General features: G+C 44.0%; 2 long non-coding RNA genes across 3 annotated transcripts in view; one reads left to right on the top strand and one right to left on the bottom strand.

Annotated features, from left to right (window-relative positions):
- The window catches only part of LOC128311816 (uncharacterized), a 154,624-nt gene that overhangs the window by 79,104 nt on the left and 50,295 nt on the right, over window positions 1-25,225 (bottom strand). The gene's annotated exons all lie outside the window — the stretch shown is intronic.
- LOC128311815 (uncharacterized) lies at window positions 1,587-17,716 on the top strand. The gene is made up of 4 exons (XR_008290441.1): window positions 1,587-1,674; window positions 10,159-10,189; window positions 13,533-13,687; window positions 17,177-17,716. It is a non-coding gene; the product is annotated as an uncharacterized LOC128311815 (long non-coding RNA).

Genomic DNA, 25,225 nt, shown 5'->3' with positions numbered 1-25,225 from the left:
ACTGTGCACATAGCCCTGGCAAGGGAACACTTGCCTGGGGATAAACACAATCTCTTTGTTCTTCTCCAAACCACTTCTTTGTAAAAGCAGCTGGAGAGAAGCCCAGAGCAGCGGCCATCCACACAGGCGGAATCAACGTGGCCTACACAGCGGGGGGCCCTGGGGGCCATGCCCACGCCTCTCATCCACCTTCAGGACTTCTTTCATTTGAGACCTGGAGGCTGTTCCTGAGTTCCCAGTATCCTCTATTAACATGCAAATGCCCCTGGGAAAGGTCGCACCTTGAGACCCCACCAGCTAACCTCTTGCTCACCAGTTACTTCTTAGCAAGGATTAGCAGAAATAGAACACCCGAAAAGGCTGGGGGTGGGGGGTGGGGGGAAGGTTAAGGCTTGTGGGGAAGGGAGGTAAAAGACCTCTTCCTACTGCCAATATTTTCCTAGACAGTCAATGTGCTTTAATTTAACACAACAAATCAATATTCTTATTTCAATAATGGTTGTTCTTTTAAAACTGTAAAACAAAACAAAATTTCACTTGCATACCCATCATCCCTGCCTCGGTTATGCCATTAGTATGGCCCACTTCAAAATTTTGCCCAAGTATTAAAAATGCTGCCTCCCAACATGGCAAGCCATGGTGGTCAACAGAGGGTTTTTCCCCCCAGTCTGTCTGGCACCCCATCTTGTTTCTCCCCATCATCCCCCCCTTCTCTCATTCTTTTCGGTTATCTCCTCTTATCACAACACCCTTCCTCTTCCTCACCATCCATGCTGGGGGCATCTCTCCAGAGCCCTTGAGGCCCACGGATCCAGTGATGACAAGATTTTCAACATTCTCCTCAATAAAGCCTTTGAAATGCCACACTGGGGAGAGTCATGGTTAAGAGCATAGGTTAAGAATCAAAATCAGCCAGAAAGATGTGGGTTCAAACCCTTGTTCTGCCACTCTAGATACTGGATGCAAGTGACTTATACTCTCTAATCATTAGTTTCTTCACTGTTTATCTTTTGAGACGAATAAATAAATAAATAAATAAATAAATAAATAGTGCCTAGCATAGTGCCAGGCCCACAGTTAAGTACTCAATAAATATTTGCATTTGCTACTGGTATAATATATCTGATGTATTATATATTTTGTCTTAGAGTCCCATTTCCCATGAGATGGGGTTCCAAAATAACATTCAGGTAGTTTTTAAGAAAATGGGGGCACCTTGGTGGCTTACTCAGTTAAGCAGCCAACTCTTGATATCGGCTCAGGTTGTGATCTTACGGTGGTGAGATCGAGCCCCGCGTCAGGCTCTAGGACATGGAGCCTACGTGCGATTCTCTCTTTGTCTCTCTCTCTGTCTCTCTCCTTCTCTCCCCTGCTTACATGCATGCTCTTTCTCTTTAAATAAATAAAAAACATTTTAAAACATGAACCATAATATATATACCATTGAGTGTAGCCCTCAAAAGTTGTTCTCTTAGGGAAATGTTTACTTATTTCAGCCTTGCTGTCATTGATCTTAGTTGTTATTCATTTACTCCTTTATCCATTCAACAAATATTTATGTGCCCCTAGATCCAGAGATGGGCCCATTTGATCTTTGGCTTCCAGGAGCTCACATCTAGTGGGTCAATGCAGAGTAAGCAATAGCAGGTGCCCACAAAGAGCTATGAAAAAATGGTGAGTAGAGAACCAGCTGCCTAAGGTAGTTGAAGATATCCAGAGAGGCATTCGAGCTGAGTGTTAATTAAAGGAGAATAATAGTTGTTGCAATTTACTAACACTCTTCTAGGTACCAGTCACCGAGATAGGGGCTTAAGTATTTGCATGTATGGCATATAATATAATCATGCAAAGTAGATATTATTCTTATTTTGAAGATGAGAATCCCGAGTCTCAAGAAGGTTAAGAAGTGTGCCCATAATCTTACAACCAGTATAGGATAAGTGAAATTTCAAACCAAGTCATTGGGGTTCTCAAAGCCCATGCTTTTCCTTGCAACCTACTGGGCCAATTCAAAAGTCACTCAGGCCACAAAAAGGGAAGAAACAGTCTTGTTACTTATAAGCACACCCTCAGTATTTGCTTTTTATTAGGCGATATTTTATATATACAAAACAATTTGCTAATGTATGTAAGTTTATTACCTAGAAATGTATATTTTAGAAAATATTAGAAAACATAGATATATATATATATATAATACACACATATATACATATATATACATGTATATATGTGTATGTATATATGTGTGTGTGTGTATATATATATATATAATTAGATAGTTTACTAGGGATTCTTAGAGGAAGAGGGTTATATCTATACACAAGTACAATATTTTGATACATACTCATAAGTTCCTTTTTCCACTTAACAGCAAATCAAAAACATGTTTCGGTGCCAGTTAATATACATGTATACCATCTTCATTAACCACTGTTAAATGCTCTTTGAATGGACAGACCCCCTCATTTATTTAACCTATTCTCTCTTCAGATGGTTGGCTTAATTTCACCTTTTAAAATTATCGTGAATGACATTGTGATGACTATCTTTCACACAAATGTCTCTGTGTATATGTCAGTCATTCTCTTAAGATAAATTTCTGGGAGGAGAATTGCTGAGTCAAATGTTTAAGGTCTTTGATGTATGTTGCACGATTGTATTTCATCATGTGTGAGTTTATGCTTCCACTAATAATTTGTTAAAGCAACCTGACATTTCCTTAAAGTTAAATTTATTTTGAGAGAGAGAAAGTGAGAGAGAGAGAGAGAGAGAGAGAGAGAGAGAGAGAGAATGAGCTGGGGAGGGTCAGAGAGAGAGGGGGAGAGAGAGAGAATCCCACGTAGGTTCTGCACTGTCAACGCAGAGCCCAATTCGGGGCTCAAACTCACGAACTGGGAGATCGTCTCCTGAGCTGAGATCAAGAGTCAGATACTCAACCAGCCGATCCGCCCAGGTGCCCCGACCTGATTTTTTTTGGACATTGCTATGTGTTTTCCATTTTATCTTGCTGATTTTATAAGACTTCTTTGTATGTCAAGGCTAGGAACCTTTGTCTTTTGTATATTTTGTGGTATATTTGCTATACAGAAATATTTAATTTTTATACAGTTAAATCTACAAATTTGTTCATGGTTTTGGTTGTTGGTGCAGTATTTAGGACAGCCTTTCCTAATCATGAACTTAAATTTTCTCTTAGATATTTTGTGGACTCACTTTTTACATCTTATTTTTTAATCTAGCCAGAATTTAATGTGGTATAGGCTAGGAGGAAAGAATCCAAATCAGTATGTTTCTGGGTGCCACATTCTGCCCAACCTCCACATAGGGGATACTACTTCTACTGTATACCAAATAATAGTGTGGAGGGGTTTTCTGTCCTTTCCCACTCATCTATTTGTCTATTTTCATCTGCAGGACCATATGCTGTTTTAATTAATACTGCCTTGTAGTATACTGCAGGCCTGGCAGTGCTGGTCTGTTCTCATCATTTTTCTTTTTCAAAGCTATTTATATGAATCTTTTTTCTGGTTTTCTTTCTTTCAAAAGTGAGAGTATGGGGTGAGGGATAACTTCTAAAAGTGTGGCAGTCATATGCATGATAAAGTGTGTGTGCTTTTAAAATATCAGTCTCACAACTTTATAGCCACACTTGGTTCATTTCCACACCAAATGGGGTTATTCTGGTGCTTAGAGTCAAGCAATGCTCGATCTGTCACTAGACTTATTATATCCTGTTTGCCAAGAACCTTGGTGAGAGGTTTTCCTCATTCTGTCTGCATGAAAAGGCAATATAGGGTAGTGGTTGAGAGCACAGGATGTAGCTGTGTGACCTCAGGAAGAGATCTAACCTCTCTGAGCCTCCATGTCCACACTCACAACAGAGGGGTGACAATACACTAACTCATAACCTACAAACTGCATGTGGAAGGCTCTCAGAAGAGTGGCTGGCATGGAGTAAATACCCTGAACGTTAACTAGTACCATCACGTCCCCATGGTCTTGTCATTCCAGCAGTTTGCTGATATGTCTTAACTTGGAAGAGGGACACCGAAAGGAAGCCATTAAATTAGGAAACACAAGTTACATAAAATAAAATTTCACAAGCCTTTGTAAATGTTTATAGGGATGAGTAGTTGTCATTAAGTCTTTATTCCTCATGGTGTCCAGGGTGCTGGTATTAAAAGCAGGCTGTGGCCTGGCCAGAGAGGGGGCCACGTGCTGTCAGAGGGTGGCTTACCACACGAGGACCCTGAACCAGCCAGATCATCTGAACCCACTGCAGATTCTACTTCGGGCCTTTGTCTTGGCCTTTGTCAATGCTGTCAGCTCAGGACTCACTTCTGACTTCCCTTACTGCTCTCCCTCCCCACTCTGTTGAGAGCAGATCTCCTCGCCTGCCAGCAGAGAATCTGAGCCTGGGGATGAGCCTGAGCTCTCAAGTCAGGACGTTGGATCAAAATCCCAGCTCTACTACAAACCACTGCAGTATTGGAACTGGGGTTTTTCTTCAGCTGAAAAATAGGAATGTTATACCTTTCCTGTCAGGTTACCATGGGGATTAGGGGACAATAACACATATAAGAGCATTTTATGGAGTGACAGGCATAGAATAGGTGCTCAATAAAGGTTACTGCATCACTAAAAAATGTTGGATTCTAAGTAGCAGAAAACCCAATTCAAACTGGCTTAAACAATAAAGGACAATTATTGGCTTATACAATTGGAGACTGAAGATCAAGTTGGGCTTCAGGAACAGTTTGATGCAGTAGCGTATACCATCAAGGATTTTTTCATTGTTCATTATTTCCTCTCCCTTCACCCTGCCCTTCCCAGAATCAGATTCATCTTAAGGTTGTCTCCCTCTTATGGTCCCCAAAATGGCTGCAAGTACCCAGAGAGAAAAAACCAGGGTTACCCCCAGAAATTTCCCCAGATGCCTGAGGAAGAGCTCTTCTGGGAACCCCCAGCAAACTTCTCTTCTTGTAGCTCTGTAGTCAGAATGGGGTCACAGTCCTGTCCCCGAAGAAATAACTATGGCCAGAAGACGAGATTGAGCACACCAGCTTCGGTCTGGGCCACAGGCCCTAGGTATAGAGTCACCTCTTTGCTGTTGCTAGAACTGTGTAGAGGCAGGGTGCAAACTGGACCAAACACCAGAGTAATTACCAGGAGAAGGGGCAATGCATTTGGAGGAACTACTACAGTGCCCACCCCTCATGTAGAGCACAGATAAGTAGGTAGGCAGGTTTCCACTGAAACTTGAGACAGGGAAAATAGCAATAATAATAATAACAATCACAATAATAATAATGTACATAGTTTCTCTTTACAGTTAGTAGTAAAAATAGCATTTTCAAAGTACAAAAGTATTCTCGTTCCACAGCACTGGAATAGTAGATATTTGCATGTGTGCCGAAAGCCAATGATCAAGTCATAGGCACAATTGGTATTTTCTTTTAGACTCACTCAATGCCTGGGACCTTTCTCTTTAGGCGGCTCCCTTTCTCTCTGCCTCTTTCTGCTTCCCCTTCCTCCTCTGTTTACACTTTATTACCCTCAAGTACCTGGGGAGAAACCTACAAGAGGAGGGACAGTGTGGGCTCAAGGCCCGAGTGAGCCCTGGTTCCTTCTCAGCCCATGCCTGCTGCTGAGTGAAGCCTGGTCTCCCAAAGGGTTCAATGGCAGAGCCCAAATGGCCCCTTCATGCCTCCAGGTTGCTAAGCAACAAACACTTCAACTTTGGAAATCTTTATCCACACCGGATATATTATCCTGGCAAATTGGACTTTCAGATCTGGCAGCAATGGAAAGAGTAACTTCTTCTTCTTTTTTTTTTTTTTTTAAATAGAGACAATTTAGATGATTTCAAAGACATCTGGTCTCTTTTTCCAGCGATGTAGGACTCTTCTCTTTCACTAAGCACATTGGATCCAAACACTTCACGTGTACAAAAACACAAGGTCCCTGAAGAAACAAGTGTCTCAGTGGCAAAAGTGGACTCACAAAAAAGTACTGCCAGTTGGAAAGGCCTGGAACCCTCTAGGGCAACAGCACCAGGGCACATGTCCTTTTCTCTTCCCTCTAGTTGAAGCTTCTTTTAACTTGGTTCCCCCCAAGGACTCTTTCTTTTATCTCTTATTCTCTTGGTTGCTGACTCCCTTCCTGTCTTCTATCTTCTTGTCTTTATCTTTCTCTCCCTTTTCCTCATTCCCACCTTTGTCTCTGCAAACTGCTACCCAGCCTTCTGTCTTCCTCTCCATCCTTCCTTCTCCCAAGTCCAGATGACACAAGGACAAAAGGCACCTGAATGGCTTATGGCCAGGGGCTCTTCAACTTCCTGCCCCCCCACCTTGCTGGGGCGTAGAGTTGATCATTCCCCTTTCCTTCCTAAATCATAGTTGGGGTAATCTCAGGGCAGAATCTCTTGGCCCTAAGTCCTTCCAAAAATTTTTTTCAAGACAAACCCAAACACCAAAATACCTTCTCCACCTGTTTGCTAATATCTAGAATTCTTCCAACAGAGAACATTACATTCCACAATTAAAGACCAAATTTCAGACATAAATAATAAACAACTCACATCTGGGCAGCTCTTAACAGTTTTCCAAACATGTCCAGCTGTTTTCAACCAATTCCCTCATTTGACCCCCACAATAATCTGGACATTGAAGCATTATTTTACTCTTACCTCCATTTAAAAATGAGGAAACGGAGGCTCGAAGATGTGAAGTAACTTTCCAAAAGTTGCTCTAGCCCAGTTCTGTCTGCTGCTAACATCCGTATTCCACCTCGCTTCTCTGAGAGGGAACCATCATAAGCTGACATGAGGAGGAATCTTCCTCTAATTTCTTCAGACCCAAGAGGTACTCCCCCTTCCCCAATTCCTAGCTCCCTGAGATCTTTCATTTGTGATATTGCTGTGGAACCTGCCGGTGGGGTATGCTGCCACCAGATGGCAGATGATACTCTGGTTTAACGTAAGCTCCAGAGTTTTACCATAACTGTGGGACTCAAGTGTTTCTCTATGTTTTACCATTTTATAATCAAAATTATGGTTCACTAAAGAATAGGTTAAGCATAGCAGTATCCACATGTACGTAGAGGATACACAAATGACATATACTTAGAGGAATAAGTGTGCAGGCTGATGATATGCCTATTAAAATGCTCATTGGTTGTTAACAAGCACAACTCAGTCTAATTCTGCCCACAAAGTCACAGCCTACTTCAAGTTTCCAAGATGCTGGCCATGGCACTCTAGGGTCACTGCCTTCCCATCCTGGCCATCCATTCTCCAAACACTAGCACAATAGTAGAAGTCAGAATGGTTCTCAAACCTAAGAGTACCTCTGAATCACTGGGAGGACTAGTTCAAGCACAAATGTCCCGGTCTCCATTCCGGAGTTTCTGATGCACTAGGTGTGGAGCCAGAGCTGTGAATTTACATTTCTTTTCTTTTTTTAATGTTTTATTTATTTTTGAGACAGAGCATGAGTGGGGGAGGGGCAGAGAGAGAGGGAGACACAGAATCCGAAGCAGGCTCCAGGCTCTGAGCTGTCAGCACACTGCCTGACATGGAGCTCGAGCTTGTCAACTGCGAGATCCCGATCTGAGCCAAAGTCGGACGCTCAACCGACTGAGCCACCCAGGCGCCCCTGTGAATTCACATTTCTAACAAATTCCCAGGTGATGCTGATGCCACTAGTCTGGGGACCACATTTTGGGAGCCCCTGGACTGTGGCAAGCCACCGTGTCTGGCTCTCATGCTTCCCTCCTTTCCCCTCACCTCTTGCCAGCATCCTGGAGGAAGGAGTGTGAGCCCCAAGGCCTCCCAGCCACAGCCTGGGGTCTCATTGTGAGCGATTAATCACAGGCCTTACGTGCTGTTCCTGACACCAAACGTTGTGCCACTTTCGATCATATTTTCGCTGCTAAGTGCTGCCTTCTGATCAGATATTCTGTGGTATCAATGCCTGTCAGAAGTCTGTGTCCTCTGTGTCTCACTATTATAATGATAGAAAATGCTAGCATTTATGAAAGCTGCCCACACTGAGGGAAGTGTTGATTCATTGCCTCATCTAATCCTCACAACAATTCTATGAGAAAGATACCATCATTACCACCCTTGTGCAGATGGGAAGGCAGAGGAGCCAGATTATAAAACCACCAAGCTACAGAGCCTGGACTAAATGCCAGCTTCCCTTCAGAACATAAGCTCTCTCAGCCACTGTAGATACTGATTCCAAGTTTTCAGTTTTGATACTAAAAGTTGGATTCTGGCTCCCTCAAGTCAGTTTCTTCTGGTTCCTACAGCTTCTAGTCGTAGCATTAGCCTCACTGGTCCATGTCCCAGCCCACCAGCCAGTCAGGATGCCCCTCAGAGTCTCCTGTCTAAATTCACTGCCTCAGTCCACCATACCGCCATACTGGACGCAGGGGAAACAGTCAGAAGTGCAGGCCCTAAGTGTCTTCCAGAGAGTCTTAGGCAACAAACATAGATTCAAATGTATTCCCCAGGCGGTACTTTCTAAGGCAGGGATGTGGAATCAGACACTTTATAATGAGCTTCTACAAATGTTATGTTGGTGAGTTGAAACAGCATCATAAGAACTTCTCACTTATTTATGAAAGAGCTATGCAAACATTGTGAAAGAAGAAAGTGAGGTGGAGGAGGGTGGGAGGGAGAAAGGAGGGAGGGAGAAAGGGGAGGAGCAAGGGACGGAGGGAGGAAACAAGGGAAGAAGGGGGCTAGGAGGAAGGGAGGGAGAGAAGAAGGGGGAGGAAGGAAGGAGGAAAGAAAGGAAGGAGAAAGGGAAGGAGAGAAGGAGGGAGAAAGGGAGAGAGGAAGGAAGGGAGGAAAGAGGAGGGGAGAGTGATAAAGAAGCAACCTAGGAGAAAACATAACAAAAGAACAAAAGGAAATCTTCATAGCCTTTCAGGTTATAGAACATCTTAGTAAGAGTATAAATTCAGGAACAGAAGCTCTGAGAGACAAGATAATGAGGTTGAAGACAAATTAGGAGATGGAGGATCTAGAGAAACAAACTGAGGACACAAACCACATCACTACAGAACTAATATAAAAATTAGACCAAGTGGGGCATCAGGGAGGCTCAGTCGGTTGGATGTCTGACTTTGGCTCAGGTCATGATCTCACCATTCATGAGTTCGAGCCCCGCTCGGGCTCTGTGCTGACAGCTCGGAGCCTGGAGCCTGCTTCGGATTCTGTGTCTCCCTCTCTCTACCCCTACCCTGCTTGTGCTTTGTCTCTGTCTCTGTCTCTGTCTGTCTGTCTCTCTCTCTCTCTCTCTCAAAAATAAATAAATGTAAAAAAAAATTAGAGCAAGTAACAGGTATATTTCACCAAAAATGAATTAGATGGATAGGAGCTTGAGATAATCACAGTAAATGTAGATTAAAACAGCGGTATTAAAAACAAGTACAGGGAAACTAATAGATTTTTTAAAGCCTAGTAAATTAAAAAAAATAAGTTTCCAAACCCAAAGGTAAAATTTTTTAAATTATCTAAATAAATTAAAAACTTGCAAAAGCAAATTGAAAGATACACCATGTTCCAGGAAAATTTAATACAGACAACTCAAAATAGAGGTATGTAAGTTTAAAAAAAGGACACTTCAAACATTTAATCAGCAAAAGCAAATCATTTCAAGGGGTTAAAATCAAGCTGGCCTCAGCTTTCTCCACAGCAACATTTAAGGCCAAAAGACAGTGTTCACAATAAGAGAGAGAAAATGTACCCCAGGTGTTACAACCGCACAAGAGTGTTGTTAAATATAAAAAGCAATAGACTTTCTCGAAGCTGAGAAATCAGTAATACGGCCCCCTTCTTGAACAAAACTATGTGACAGTGACATTCAGGCAATTAAGAAATAAAGAAAAAAATAACTTAGGAACAGAAACACCATGAAGGTGCACACCATGAAGTGGTAAGCAGTAGGTCTAGTTAATATTTATAGTGGTAATAAACACTATCTTCAATGAAGCTCGCCCTGTCTTATTTACTATGGCAATATGTGCCCACTCCACTCTACTCCAGTATTCTGGACCTCCCTTTGTCTGCTTTACTTTTTGCTTTTGTTCTATAGCATGTATGATTTCCTAATACACCGTATGTTTTACTCTTTTGCGGTTTAGCTGCCCCTACCCCACTTACCCTACCTACAAGGTAAGTCATGGGAGCTGGAATTGAACGGTTGCATGAAATATGGGAACTATTCTAGTTAGAGAGCAGACAGAGCTGTAAGTCTGAACAATGTACAAATAATCATATAACTAACAAAATCCAAATTGTGTGGAGAGGGGAGCTGAGAACGTGTGAGGGTGTTAATGTCTTTATCTTCCACACCCAAACGTTATTGCTATTAACATTGAAACATGGTTTCAGAAGACATGATGACTGCCATCTCTTGATGCTTTCTATAATCACTTCCATTGACCTTGAAAGGATTTTTCATGAAATACTACCCTATGGTAAAGAAGCATGTATTCAATAATCTACAGTTTTCTTTGGTATATTTTCTTCTATTAAATTCCAGGAAAGTTAAAGGTAATACTTCGTATTTTACAATAGTATTTAGAGTTATGATTTCATTTTTATTAAAGTTTTTTTAGATATTTATTTTTCTATCTATGTATACAAATACAAAGACAACAGTGATGATGTTTGCTTATTGTCAATATATGTTATGAGTATTATTATTTGGGTTATTTTACTATTTTAATTTCTAAACTTTTCTCTATTTAAATTTTTTTTAAGTTTATTAATTTATTTTGAGAGAGAGAGAAAGACAGCAGGGGAGGGGCAGAAAGAGAGAGGGAGAGAAAGAATCCCAAACAGGTGCTGCACTGTCAGCACAAAGCTCAATGCGGGGCTCGATCTCACAAACTGTGAGATCATGACCTCGTTGGAAACCAAGAGTCAGATCCTTGACCAACTGAGGCACCCAGGCGCCCCTAAACTTTTCTCTATTATATTAATTGTTTATAAGGAGCATGAACATATCTTTCTTTTTTCATTTTTCAAATACAATTGAATGACTTCCCTTTGTTTTAAAAAAGTAAGAGAAAAACTAGAAGCATATATGTCATGGAGATAGACACAGAAATATAGAGACAGATAGAGACACATCAGATAGAGATACAGGTATAGATGTTTAGCACCCATGGTGGAAATAACAGAACTCAAGCCTTAACCTTGAGTTAACATCCCTTTCTTTCTGTCTACCAGAACTCCCCTGTGGACTTGCCAGATGGGAGGAAGGAAATTAAAGCTGACTGGAGAACCCACTGGGTGCTTTGCCATAAACTTTTGGTTAAGTCTGTAGGGTAGGAATAGTCTCATTATTTTAGAGAAAATGAAGAACTTGAAGTTCACATAGGTTGTGACTTGCCTGATGTTGTCTAGTAGGAGGGATGACAATAATAATGGCAAGAACCGCACACTGAGTACATATAGTCAGGCTCCATACTCAGCATATCTGTGAAGAATCCCTTTTAACCCTCACAACAGCCTGTGGCGCTAGCAATTTTTACTCTTATTTTTGAAACGTAATTCAGAGCAAATTGTATGGCCAAACGTCACACAGCTAGAAGGCAGCAGTGTCAGGAATGGAGCTCAGGTCTGTTCCACACCCACACCCATGCTATTTCCTCTGCACCGTGGTCCTTGTAGGCTGAAAGAGGAGTGGCCTGTGCTGGTCCCTGGGATCTAATAGAGAGTCAGGCTCCCGCTGGGGGGCTCTGCCACCAGCCAGTCATGAATCCCCTTGTCCCCTCCTGGGTGTCCTTGCTGAGCTGAACAGGCAAAAAGGAGCACCGGTGATTTCCTGAGATGGCTCCAAGTCCAGTCTGGGAGCTCAGGCCCCATCTCAGCAGGCCATTCTTGGATGGCTCAGACACAATAAACACTCAGTCAGGACACAGTACTGGGTTATGGTCCGTGGGAATGCAGACAATGGCTACTTCAAATGAGTGTCAGGAGATCTGGATTCCAAGTCCACTTCTACCATTCCTTTGTGGTTTGACCCTGGGGTAATCGCTTGATGTCTCCGAGCCTCATTTGTCCCATCACTACAATGAAAGGGTTTTGCTACTGGACAATTCCCAAAGTCTCCAGCTCAATACTTCTCTAATTTAGTCAGAGAATAACGTCCTCTCTTTGGAAGGGTCTGGGTGTTTGGCAGCAAGCTTCCCTTTGAAAGAGCAAAATGGCAGCCAGGGAGCCAAGCCAGCGAGGGGCAGGAGAGCCTAGATTATCCCCAGATGGGAAAAGAGTGACTTTAAGGAAACAAGTCTTTGAGGCTATAGGAAGGGTCTCTGTTGTAGGCCTTTGCTTTCTCCCCAGGTGGGTCTTGGCAGCTGGACCACAGGCCTTTATGAGATTATCTGTTAATCATGGCCTGGGCATGAGCACTCGAGAGGTGTCACATGCAGAATGAGATGCTTTTTTATGATGCAGTAAAAGAGAGGAAATCGCCTTGGCCTCTTGCCTCGTCTTGCATTCAGCAAAGAAGCAGGCAGGCTGAGCCAGCCTCCCATGGGTGAGGGCCCTGAGAGCTCAGAATTTCCACCCAAGGGCTGCCATTTCATTAGAGTGCTACAGGGAGGGGCTGCAGCAGGGGGGAAAGAGAGATAGCCCCCACCCCCCGACTCTCACCCCACTCCAGACGTTTAGGAGAGGCTGGGGATTGCTGAAATCCACCGACAATGAAAGTTTAGAAGAGCTAGGGTCACACACACTACATTAGTAACATTATATACTCATAACCACAGAGTAAATCACTGGCCCCACTTGGGACAGGAATTTCTCTCCAAATGCTATTATGGCAACAATCTATTATATTTTCTCTGAAAAGTAGATTGTGCCCAGAACTACTGTTCCTCCCAATGACCACTCCCACTTACTGTCAGGGTAACTAGTGATGATTGTTACCCCAAAGATAAAACAGAGGATTCAACCACCAGGGCCATGGAAGCTTCATAAGAATTAAAGCAATCGAGTTAACAGTGATCTGGTAACTTTACCTGTATTAACTTATTTAATCCTTATAATAACGCAGATTCAACCCAACAAAAATTAAGTTGATAATATCATCCCCCCTCATTTTATAGATGAGAACACCGAGTCCCAGAGATGCTAAGCAACATGTCCAAGGTCACACAGCTAGTTGGTGACAGCGCCAGGATGATCTCTCTGTGTGCACCTTTACTGCTCCCATATCTGCTTGTCATAATTTACCGTTCATTCTAAGTATAGGTCTCTGGGTCCTCCCTCCTTCAAGAATGGTCTTTAATCTTAACACCTGTAGTGGAAGCCATTCTCTCTCTCCCTCAAGATGTTAGGAAGAAACCTTCTGCTCTTTGCTTCACCCTCTCCTAAGCTCCCTGCCAGGGGACTGGTGGTTTGGGTGAGAATGCTGACTTCCACTGGTCCATCACTTTGTAACAGGAAGTGATGGGGGCTTCACTGGTTAAGACTCTGTATGGTTATTGTTTTCCTCATACTGCAGATGAGGAATCTGAGGCTCAGAGGATGCAGACATCGTGTCCATGGTACCCATGTCAGAAACCGTTAAAGTAGCCAGGAGACACGAAATCAGACTTCTCGCCACCAAACTCTGCTTAGAAGACATGAACCACAACCCGCAGGCCTCCTGAGAACCTGGTGAGTCCCGCCCATCCCAGTACCTTCACTGGGAGGAGAGAGCGGAGGAGGTGAAGGTGACAGGGTGGCCTTCAGGACTCTAACCCTGAGGTGGGGGCAGGGGCTCTCTCTTCCCTGAGACCAGCACTTCCAGACCTAGAGTTCCACAGTCCACAGGTTATTCACCTGTGGTGACTAACTCAGGTGACTCCTGTCTATCCATTGGTGTCAAGGACCAAGAGCCTGTGATCCCAAGTGGGTCATCTTGAAGCCATGGTTTATATCTTTGCCAGAGAAGCTCAAATACAGCTGCTGCAGATTCCCATTCTGCTGGGTGGCTCAGTCGGTTAAGCGTCCAACTCTTGGTTTTGACTCGTCTCATGGCTCCTGGATTCGAGTTCTGTGCCGTCAGCAGGGCTGACAGAATCCTGCTTGGGATTCTCTCTCCCGCTCTCTCTGCCCTTCCCCCATTCCCTCTCTCTGTCTCTCTCAAAAATAAATAAACTTAAAAAAATTCCCATTCTGCTAGTGCTTTTGTGCAAAAGTCAATCTGTTTCCTGGGGCTAGAGGTGGCAAGGCACAGAGTTTGATTTTGGAGAAGGAGAATCAAGAATTAAGACTAAAGAAAGATACTTTCAGGCAGTATAGAAAAGGTGGGAAGTGTGGCACTTTTGCTTAGACCCTGCAAGGCACATTTCTCCCTGAATTAGTTATGTCACCACGGTCTCCTCCTACATCTGTCCTGGCCTCTGTGCCAGCTTCCTCCTGGCCCATTGTCCACACTCTTTTCTCCAGCCTTGTTAAACTTCGCTTTCAAGGCTGCTGCTTCTTCTCCTTCTCCCCCTCCTCCCCCTCCTCCGCCTGTCCCTCCTCCCCCTCCCACTCCTCCTCCTCCTTTCCTTCTCCTCCTTCTTTTTTTCTCCTCCTCCTCCTCTTCCTCCCTCTTTTCTGGTCACCTTTCTCATTGCCTGAAATACCTACCCTTCCTTCTCTTCAGCTGGTTATTTCTTATTTGCCTTCCAAAGGCCAGGTAGGCACAGGCATCACCTCCTCCAGGAAGCCTTCCCTGATCCATACTGTTGTCTTTGTTCCCAAGGCACTCAATGCCCATTCAGACAGCACTCCTATGCTGTACTGCCATTCTATCTATACTGATTCACAAAAAGAAATCTTTAAAAAATTTTTTTAACGTTTTTATTTATTTTTGAGACAGAGAGAGACAGAGCATGAGCAGGGGAGGGTCAGAGAGAGAGGGAGACACAGAATCCGAAACAGGCTCCAGGCTCTGAGCTGTCAGCCCCGAGCCCGATGCAGGGCTCAAACTCATGGACCACGAGATCATGACCTGAGCTGAAGTCAGATGCCCAACCGACTGAGCCACCCAGGCGCCCCTGATTCACAAAAAGAAATCTTAAGATGGGTTGTTAAGAGCATGGAATCTACAACTTGACATGTGTAAGCCAAGTCAATGAGAGGGGACACTTTTTCAAAATTTCATAGGCCCCAATATTTCAAGAACTCCTCTAATCTCCATCCAATTCTATTCCTACCATTACCATCGTGACCTAAAGGAGAGGGAAAGAGGTGTTATCATTAACACTAACGCTGTACCTGCTTTTAATGTTCTACATAGGTTGGCTTCCTTATCACCTCATGTCGTGCATCAAACATCCTGAATTACCTAAAACTTTATATTTATAAGCATATACATATACCACTACAACAGCCTGGCACTGGCCAATTAGAACTGATGCTGGCCTGTCAAGCAAGGTCCTGGGCTCTTGGTATGACAGACATTTCCTCTTTTCTTGCTGATTTGTGGGAGGTGCAGGTCCAGGGGGAGGTCACAGTGTCAGGTGCAGGGGGTGGTTGGGGAGGAGTCTGGTCCATGTGACAGTGGCTATTTACTAACCAGTACAGAAATATTCTAATATTTTAACCGCAGTTAATCAGAAATGACAGCCTTGCAGATATTATAGATCAGAAAGGGATTTAAACACTCATCTGATCTCACCATTATTTACTGAGGCTCTAACTGATCCCAAGCTATGGTGCCCACAGACTATTAGGATCTGTGACATTTCCAAACTGTTTCAGATTTTTCTTTAAGGAGACAATGTCAGAGAAGTGGGGGAGTAGATTTTCCTCTATTTTTGTTTGTCTATTGGACTTTCTTCTTTCTTTATTTTGAGAGAGAGAGAGAGAAAGAGAGAGAGAGAGAGAGCACAAGTGGGGGAGGAGTAGAGAGAGGAAAGACAGAGAATCCCAAGCAGGCTCCGTGCTGTCTGCACAGAGCCAACAACAATGCAGAGCTCGATCCCAAGATTGTGAGATCATGACCTGAGCTAAAACCAAGAGTTGGAAGCTTAACCGACTGAGCCACCCAGGAGCCCCTGGACTTTCTTCTTTCCTCGTATGTTCTCTTGTTCTTGGAGGATGGACTTTGAATTCCCAAGATTACTCTGATTATGTTATTTCCACTCATGATAATTGTGTGTTCCAAAAATACCCATGCTTTTCAGGTACTTTTAAATTAAAGAATACATGTACACATTCTTATTGTAAAAGCTAAGACTACACAGATAAAAAGAAGCCCCCTTTAGCCATCCTTCCTCCTGCCCAACTCTTCTCGCACCCCCAAGGTAACCACTTTGATCTGTGTCCTTCCATAGTCTCAATAGGGATCTAGACACACACATGTGCATATAGAAAAATGATGGTTTTGCTGTATTGTGTGCTTTTGTTTTGTTTTTACCTGGCATTACACTAACTATTCTGCAATTTGTTTTGTTTACTTAAAAATATGTTTTGAAGATCTTTCATCTACCTCATTCTGGTCATCTCTGGCTTGAATCCCATGGATTAGATGTCTCATAATTACTTAACCATCCTTACAGATGGGCATGCCTGTGGGTTCATTTTTCACTATCACAGACACCATTTCCACAAGCATTCTTGAACATAGAGCTTTGTACACTTGTATTTTTTGTTTTGTTTTGTTTTGTTTTGTTTTGTTTGCAGTAGAGTCTTAGAAGTTCCCTTTTCGGGTAAAGAGCTATGCACATCTTCACGTTTTATATCAATATTCTCTTCTACCAGGACTGCATAATAGTACCTGTTTCCCCAAACCCTTACCAAAACTAGATGTCATCATTATTTAATTTTCCTTAATGTGATGGATAAAGCATGATTCCTCTTTATTATTTTAATTTGCATTTCCTCATGATTAGTGAAGATGAGCATCTTTTCATGAGTTTATAGGTCATTTCTCTGTCTATGGACTACCCACTTGTATCCTGTGGTAGGCAGACTTCTAAGTGGCCCCCAATGGTCCTCATCCCTTGGTATTCATGCCTTCATATAATCTCCTTCCCTTAATGTCCCAGTGACTTGTTTCTAATGAATAGAAATGACAAAGATGATAGTCTGTCATTTCCAATGTTAGGTTACAGAAGACAGTGACTAACATCTTGTTAGCACTCTCTCTCTCTTTTCCTGGCTCTTCCTCAGTCTGACGAAATAAGATGTCACGTATTTAGCTGTCTTGTGGAGAAGCCCACATGGCTTCCAGCCAACAGCCAATGAGGAACAGAATCTCATCAACGATCATGTGAATGAGCTTAGAAACGGTTCCTTCCCCAGTCGAGCTTAAGATGACTACAGCCCCAGCCAGCACCTTCACTGCAGCCTGGGAGAGATCTTGAGCAAGGAGCCCCAGCGAAGCCATGCCTGCATGCCTGACCTACCCAAGCAGTGAGATAATAAATGTTTTAAGCCACTAAATTGGGGGGAAAATTCGTTATGTGGCAATAGATCACTAATGTATATCCTTTGCCCATGTTTTTTTAAATTTTTTGATTTGTAGACATTCTATACAATACAGTTGAAAAGTCCTTTGTGTGTGATACATGTCACAACTATTTTCTAGTAATCTTTTGCTTACTATTAATTTTGTTTACTTGTGTATTTTATTATACAGACTTCAAAGTTTTGATGTCTTCAAATCATTTATTTGAATTTCATTTGAAAGACTTCATGCACATCTTTTCTTCTACGGCTTTTAAATTTCAAGTCTTGTTTAAAAAGGTCTTTGCTCCCTCAGAGTCGTAAACATATATCTGTTTATTTCTTTCTCCTAACCTCCAATGTAAGTTCCACGAGGGCAGGGGCTCTGAGCCTTGCTCCTCTCCAGATCCACAGTCCCTCAATATAGTGCCTCGCAAGGAGCTGGCATTCAGGAAGGCTTGAAGGCCTTCCATGCAGACACACTGTGCAAGTCTGTATTCCCTTCTCTTAGTAAATTCTCCCTGGTGTCTTATATCCATTCCTGGGTTGAAGTGTGTGCCTATCTCTGCTTGCTCTTTGCTAAGACAGAGAACAGATACCCTTCCGGCCCCTTCTGCGTCTTTCTTCCCATCACCCCCAACAAGCACATGAGCGCACACACTCCTCTAAAACGACACAGTCTTGACACTAAATATTGCTGGTAGGGTGTTGAAGATCTCACACTTTCTAAAAGGAAAAAAAAGGTAAGGAAAAGGTAAAAAAAGGAAAAAAAATCCTGGTAAGGATTTGGTGCCAAGAAATGTAAAAATGACAGCATCAATTACCGTGCAGAAGACGCAATGTAAGGAGAGGCTGTCTGTGCTGCAAACACAACCTAGCTACTCACTGCTACCCCACTGCTACCCCAGACACTGACATGAAGTCAGAGGCTAAGAGGAGTAATGCCAGGCAGAAAGAGAATTCAAAGGAGGAAGAGGCAGGCCAGTAGTGGACTTCCAACACATAGCCCAAGAAAAGTGAAGAAATGCACCAGGCTCCTGGGATATAATTTAACAGAGAAGGGATGGTTTGAGACCATACACTTTACTCTGCCATCAATGTCTGTATATAAAACCATAAGACACTCTTAATTATGGAGAAGAAACTGAGGTTGCTGGAATGGGGGGTGGTGGGGGATAAATTGGTGATGGGCAATAAGGAAGACACTTTTCAGGATGAGCACTGGATGTCATATGTAAGAGATGAATCACTAGGTTCCACCCTTGAAGTCAAGACTACACAGTATGTTAACTAACTTGAATGTAAATTAAAAAAAATAAAAGCTGAGTCTCAGAGAGGTGAGGTGGACTGAACATGATTGGAAGCAGTGGTGGGACGAGAACCCAGCTTCCAGTTTCCCTGGTCAGGGCTCTTTCCACATCGCTGGAGGATGGCAATTCAAGAGGAGTCCTGGCTCCAAGGAGAGGGATGAATATCACACCCCACATTCTACAAGGTACAGTGAGATAGGTCCTACTCTTGGAGAAGCTGGGGGGTGAACTGGCGCTGACATCTAGCATTTACTCCCCAGACTGTCCTGAGGGAAAGGAGTTTTTTGAAACCCTGAAGTTGGGAACTTCACTCAGGCTGTTTGGACCCTGAGTCCACTCTCCCCTCAGGCAGAGCTTGGCTCTCCCTAAGCAGGTCTGAGCCCAGCCCACTAGGTCTGCCACAGTAGGGTCAGGAATTGCTTTAAGGGGAAGAACAACCACATATCAGGCTAGGAGAAGAGGTGGGGAGTGTGTTCTATAGTTAGGAGATGGGTGCAGGGATCAATATCTGATCGGCACCATCACCAGCCTATGGAATACTTTGTACCAGTTCAAAAAAGGCACTCCTTTATTGAGATATTTTACTACCTGCCATCTGCCAGAAAAGTAAATAAATATACAAGTCTACAATGAATAGTGTATGAATGGCACATCCTAGAATTGTCTAATGCAAGTCAGCCTGTGAGCTACCTTATTCCCCTCAATCTAGCTGTGCAGGTGTTGTTCCTAGAACCAATGGAGCCCAAGATATTCTAACTCCCAGGCATCCTTCATGGTGCTTCTTGCCTTCAAGTTCTCTGCATACATGGGTACTACCTCTTATGGGCCAGACAGATTTCCTTGCTACATTCTGTGAGATTCAGAGATCACTAATCAGAAAACACTGCAAAAAACCAAAGCCTTGCCTTTGCGAAAGCCCAGCCCCTTGCCAAACAGTTGAGTGAAAAATGGAATTCCCCCTGAGCCTGGAGTTGACCATATCAGACAAGACCACACTCCCACTGACCTCTGCAGAAACGGAAGTGACTGCATGCGAGCCAGTTTCTGTACCTCTTCAGGTGTACATACTGAAGGTCAAGAGGGGAAAATCATGAAAAGGGATGTCCTGATTTCAAACTATGTTACAAAGCTATAGTAATCAAAGAGGTATGGTATTGGCATAAAAAACAGACATATATAGACAAATGGAACAAAATAGAGAGCCCAGAAATAAACCCATGCATATATAGCCATTAATATATGATAAAGGAGGCAAGAATATACAATGGGGGAAAGGACAGTCTCTTCAATAAAAGTGTGGGGAAAAATGAACAGCCACATGCAGAAGAATGAAACTAGACCCACTTTCTCACACCATCCATAAAAAATAACTCAAAGTGGATTGCACACTTGCATGTAAGACCTGAAACCGTAAAATTCTTAGAAGAAAACATAAGCAGAAAGTTTTCTGACATAGATCTTGGGGATGATTTGTTTAATCTGACACCAGAAACAAAAGCAACAAAAGCAAAAACAAACAAGTGGGACTACATCAAACCAAAAGACGCCCTTTTCCATATGAAAAAACTAAGGCTCATAGAAAGTTAACATGTCCAAGTTCAGCCAGCTGCTAAGAGGCTGAGCTAGAATTTGGACCCATGCCTGGCTCAGTCCTAGGCTTATTTCGCCCAGTCACACCATCCCCCACTGGGAGGGATGTGATAGGTTGTGCGATAGTACTTCCATTAATGAAAAGAGAACTCTAGCTATGGGTTCTTGTGGGTCAGACTGGACTGACAAAAGTTCACCTCACAGGTTTGTGCAGTAAAGAAAGCCAGCTGAGACCCAATTCTTTGTTTTTCTAAACTCATCTAAGGCAGGAAGGACTATTGAAGGTAAAGCTGGAGAAAGAGGCAGGGTCCAGGGTTTGGCGAGCCTTTTCAAGTGTGTTTAAGAATCTGGACCTTGATTCAAGAGTAGTGGGAGGCTGCCATCTGTCCCCCTCACCGAACAGCAAGCTCCACAGGAGTGAGCACCATGTCTGTTTTAGTCACTGACACACCACCTCTAGCCCTGTGCCTGGAGAACTGTAGGAGCTTAATAGAGATTTGCTGAACTGATTATTTCATGCTAGAGGCAAAATGATCTATTTCCTGTTTCTGAAAGCCAGCTCTGGCTGAGATGTGGAGAATCGATGAGAAGAGATGAAAGTCAGAGTCTGTGAGACGGACCGCTTAGAAAGCCAGGGCCATAGTTCAGGCAAAAGTGGAGGGGGCCTGGGTGAGGTTGGCATCTGTGATGATGGGGGGAGAGTTAAAACAATCCAGGCATCAGCCCTTCATTCAACCAACTGAGGCACCTTGGCAAACACCTAAATCGACCCGCGGGTTCTTTTCTTTTTTTTTTTTTTTTAATTTTTTAAAAATGTTTATTTTTGAGCCCGAGCGGAGGAGGGGCAGAGGAAGAGAGGGAGACACAGAATCCAAAGCAGGCTCCAGGCTCCAAGCTGTCAGCACAGAGCCCAATGCAGGGCTGGAACCTGCAAACTGCGAGATCATGACGTGGGCCAAAGTTGGACGCTTAACTGACTAAGCCACCCAGGTGCCCCAAGCCTTGGTTTCTCACGCATAAAATGGGGATGATAATGAAATGTACCTCACAGGGATGTGAGAATTCAATGAGATTTGCCTGCCTAGTGCCTGGTGTTTGATCAGTGTTCAAAAATGTTAGTTTAATGTTGCAGCTGCTGTTGCTCCAAATGCAGGGTTCTGGAAGGAGCTTCTGGATTGGCCATCTTGACCTTGGGATCTCAGCATAGCTCTGCCTGCCTGACCGTGGGCCAGTCTCCCTCCTCCGGCGGTCTCAGTTCCCCTGTCTCTAAAACAAGGGGTGGGTCTCGCTGACCTGGTAGGGCCCTTACGGTGCTCACATTCTGTGAATGTTAGAGCTTTTGTCAGCCCAGGCCGACAGACAAACACGCATTTACAGAAGAGGGGCAGAGACACTGTCAGCATGGAAATGTAGCACCTGCCAAATTTTTTGGTTTGGTGCCTCTGACTTAGTGCAGTTGTGTTTCATGGGAGCAAATTGGACAACAAAGAATGTTAACTGTAATATCTATTCAAGGTCCTTTATTAGCAGAACTATGAGTGAGGTGGGGGGGGCAGATCTACACATTTCTGAAATATCTGTTTTCTTTTTGCAAGACAGGGAACAGAATTCAAGCTTTCAAAGTGTTTATAAAGTAATCAGCATTAATTTGTTCTGTTCAGGTTTTAATTATACACTGTAGGCCATTCTGACAGGACACCACCACCGCAGAGTCTGTCAGGAGATAATTTCCCACCAGGATGACCACGCACCTCATGAATTATACATGAAACTTTGTTTCCCCGAGACTGTTTGCTAAAAGATGCTGTCAGCCTCCTGCAATCTCAAAAGATCTGCAATTGTTTTTCGATAAGTCTAATTAGCAGGAAGTAGGTGGGGAGGTGTTAAGAATGACTTCCCAGGGATGTAAGATGCTGGGGGATACTGAAAGGGTCCTTCCTCAGCCCATGACCCCAGCAGACATGGCACGGAGTTGGCCTCGGTGGGTGGAAGTCAGGTCGGAATATTTGCTCCCACATACCCGACAGGCAGCAAGATTTACACTGGTTCTCCCTGAGACTGAACCCCAGCAAGCCAGCCAGAGACTCCAGACATAATTCTGTTATTCAAATGGGAGAAGAGTTTGATAGCTATGCTAATGACTTTTATCTGTGAAAACATAACTAATAGCTTGGTTTACATTTGCGTACATTTATGAGCATAATTTTAGCACATAATTTTATTGCACAATAAAACATAATGCAGCATTAGTCGGCTTCACCAAAAAAAAAAGGGGGGGATACCTTAGAGTGATCTGCACGTAAACCTTCACACCGCATTTATATGACAGTATCATTTAAAATGTTGACCCATTTGAATTAATGAAAGAGGTTCCCAGTTAACAATTAGCTGCATAAGGCCATTTCCTGTAGACATAATATTTGGGGGTGATGCTTATGATTTGCTGCATAATTCATTGCAGCATTGACTGCTAAAGATTGTTTTTCAACACTGTTATTCTTACAGTGAAACTGGACTGGATGAAGGTGATCTTTCCTACATCATGCACACAATCTTTCTTGGAGTCTCTGCTGTGTGGGTCCCATGTTAGAAAACGCAGAAATATCACACAGGCCAAAGGGATTCCTTTTGGGCTTGAGGAAGAAAGGACATTGGTGACAACACAGGGACATCCCTCTGCCCAAGAGACCTGTCTGATGGAGCAGAGCCCAGAGATAGAGCACAGGAGGCAGGAAAGGATGGGACACCCAGACTGAAAGCTGGGCTGAAAGTGACCAATATGAAACAAGGGACAGCAATGGTTGAGATGTCATGAAGGAAGAATGCTGCATGATCGCGGCTGAATGCAGCCAGTAAGAAGCAGGAAGGTTTGGCAATAGCCATGACCAAATACAGCGTGTCCTTCCAAAGTGGCCCATAGGAGAACATTGGCTGTGTTGGATGTACTGGTCAAGACTCTTGCTTGAAAAAGCAGCAACGTAAGTCACACTAGATCAAGCAAAGATGGAATTTTGGGGCTCACATCACTGAAGAATCCAGGGGTGGGTTAGCATCAAACACAGCTAAATCCAGACACTTCGAGTATATCACCAGAGAATCAATCCCCCCCCACCCACTCTCATTTTCTACTTGGCTGGCAGCATTCTCTACTAGGGCCTCTCCTGGGGGTGGGAGAGGCTCAGGCTTAAATAATAACAACCCATGATCACAAGTGAATCCCTGCAAGAGTCATCGAGGGGTATGAGGTGCTCTGCTGGGGATCTGCACTCTCCCTGTGGTGAGGAGGTTGGGACTCTTGATCAGCCTTGTCAGAATCACAAGGAGTGGGGCACAGACTCTTCCCAGAAGGGAGAGAGGCAGAGAGGCAAACAGGCAGAAGGGTAGTGGCTGGCCAGCTCTTCACCCAAGGTTGTGGTGTGAGGGACGAGAGAACATTTATCATCATCAGGAGCCTTGATGGATGGGCTAGAGAAGACACTGCAGAGGAGAGTGCTGCGCAAGGCCGGAAGCACATATGGCATAAGCGACCCGGAGGAAGTGCGGCTGTTCCCTTGGGCACCAAGAGAGCTTAGGGATGCTGATAGCAAATATCAGAGGCCTGCTTATCATACCTAACTCCAGAGGGGAGAGAGAGCAGAGGGTGAAGTGACAGGCCAACGACCAAATTTGGCTCAAATATCTGGCCGATACAAGGTCCCAACAGGCAGACAGAATCTAACCAGACAAGCTTCCCTGGGCTTGGTGAGCCCCACAGCTAGGTGAGCAGGTGCTAGAAACACCCCCTGCCAAGCTGCCATTGCTCTAGAGGACCGTCTACCAATAGCACAGGGATGGGGGAGTCACCTGTTAACTGCAGCCTCAAAACACAGGTACCTTTGAAAAGGTGAAGCTGAGAGGCATGTGTCTGAACCCCCTGAATATTAAAAGCTAAAGCAAACGAAATAAAGTTGAATGTAAGGATACAACAGACAAAAGAGTGGACCGGGACAACCGGGGGGCAGAGGAACATTGCGAGAGGAACAATTTTCTGAGGTAAAGAGGAAAACTGAAAGTGAGCAGAAAGGACACAGGAGATGGGGACCCCAGTATGCACATAAAACACCCTCCTAGGGCGATGCTAGAGAGGATTAGGAGACCAGCGCCCGGTGGAAAGCAGGCCAGGCTGGTGTCCTAGTGTCCTAGGACTGCCGTGACCAATTATCACTAGCTGGTGCCTTAAAACAACCATGTACGCTTTCACATTCTGAGCATCCCAAACCAAGGTGTTGGCAGGGCAGTGCCCCCCTCTGGAGCCTCTAGGAGAGAATCCTTCTTTGTCTCTTCCAGCTCTGTTGGCTGTCAGCATTCCCTGTGGCTGCATACTTCCAAACTCTGACTCTGTCTTCCCATGCCTTCCCTGTCTTTTCTGGCTGTGTCTTCTCTTCCCCTCACTCTTGTAAGGACACTTGTCATTGGATTTAGGGTCCGCTGAGGTAATCAAGGATCATCTTATCTCAAGATTTTTAACTTACGTACGTCTGCAAAGACCCCTTTTCCAAATAAGCTCATATCCACAGGTTCTTGGTGGGCATAACTGTGGGGGGCCACCATTCAACCCCTATACATCAGGCCACTGGGCAGACTTGAGACCATCACAAGAGGACATCGTGGGTGTGGTGGGAGATGCTGGCTGAGAAAAGAGAGGCTGACTTCAGGCACAGCTGTCGGGAACTCCTGCCCCCCTGGGGAAACTCAGAGCCTGTGGTGGAGGCCCAGAATAGGGGAAAGAGTAAAGGTGTCTTGCATGCATGAATGACCCTAGGAAAGGAAATAAAATGGCCATGGGTTACAAAGAAATTTTACAGACTGAAAGTCACCCAGAAATTCCCAAGAT

The sequence above is a fragment of the Acinonyx jubatus genome, chromosome D1 (assembly GCF_027475565.1).
Source record: "Acinonyx jubatus isolate Ajub_Pintada_27869175 chromosome D1, VMU_Ajub_asm_v1.0, whole genome shotgun sequence".
NCBI classification, from domain to species: domain Eukaryota; kingdom Metazoa; phylum Chordata; class Mammalia; order Carnivora; family Felidae; genus Acinonyx; species Acinonyx jubatus.
This window is presented reverse-complemented; position numbering and strand designations above follow the sequence as displayed.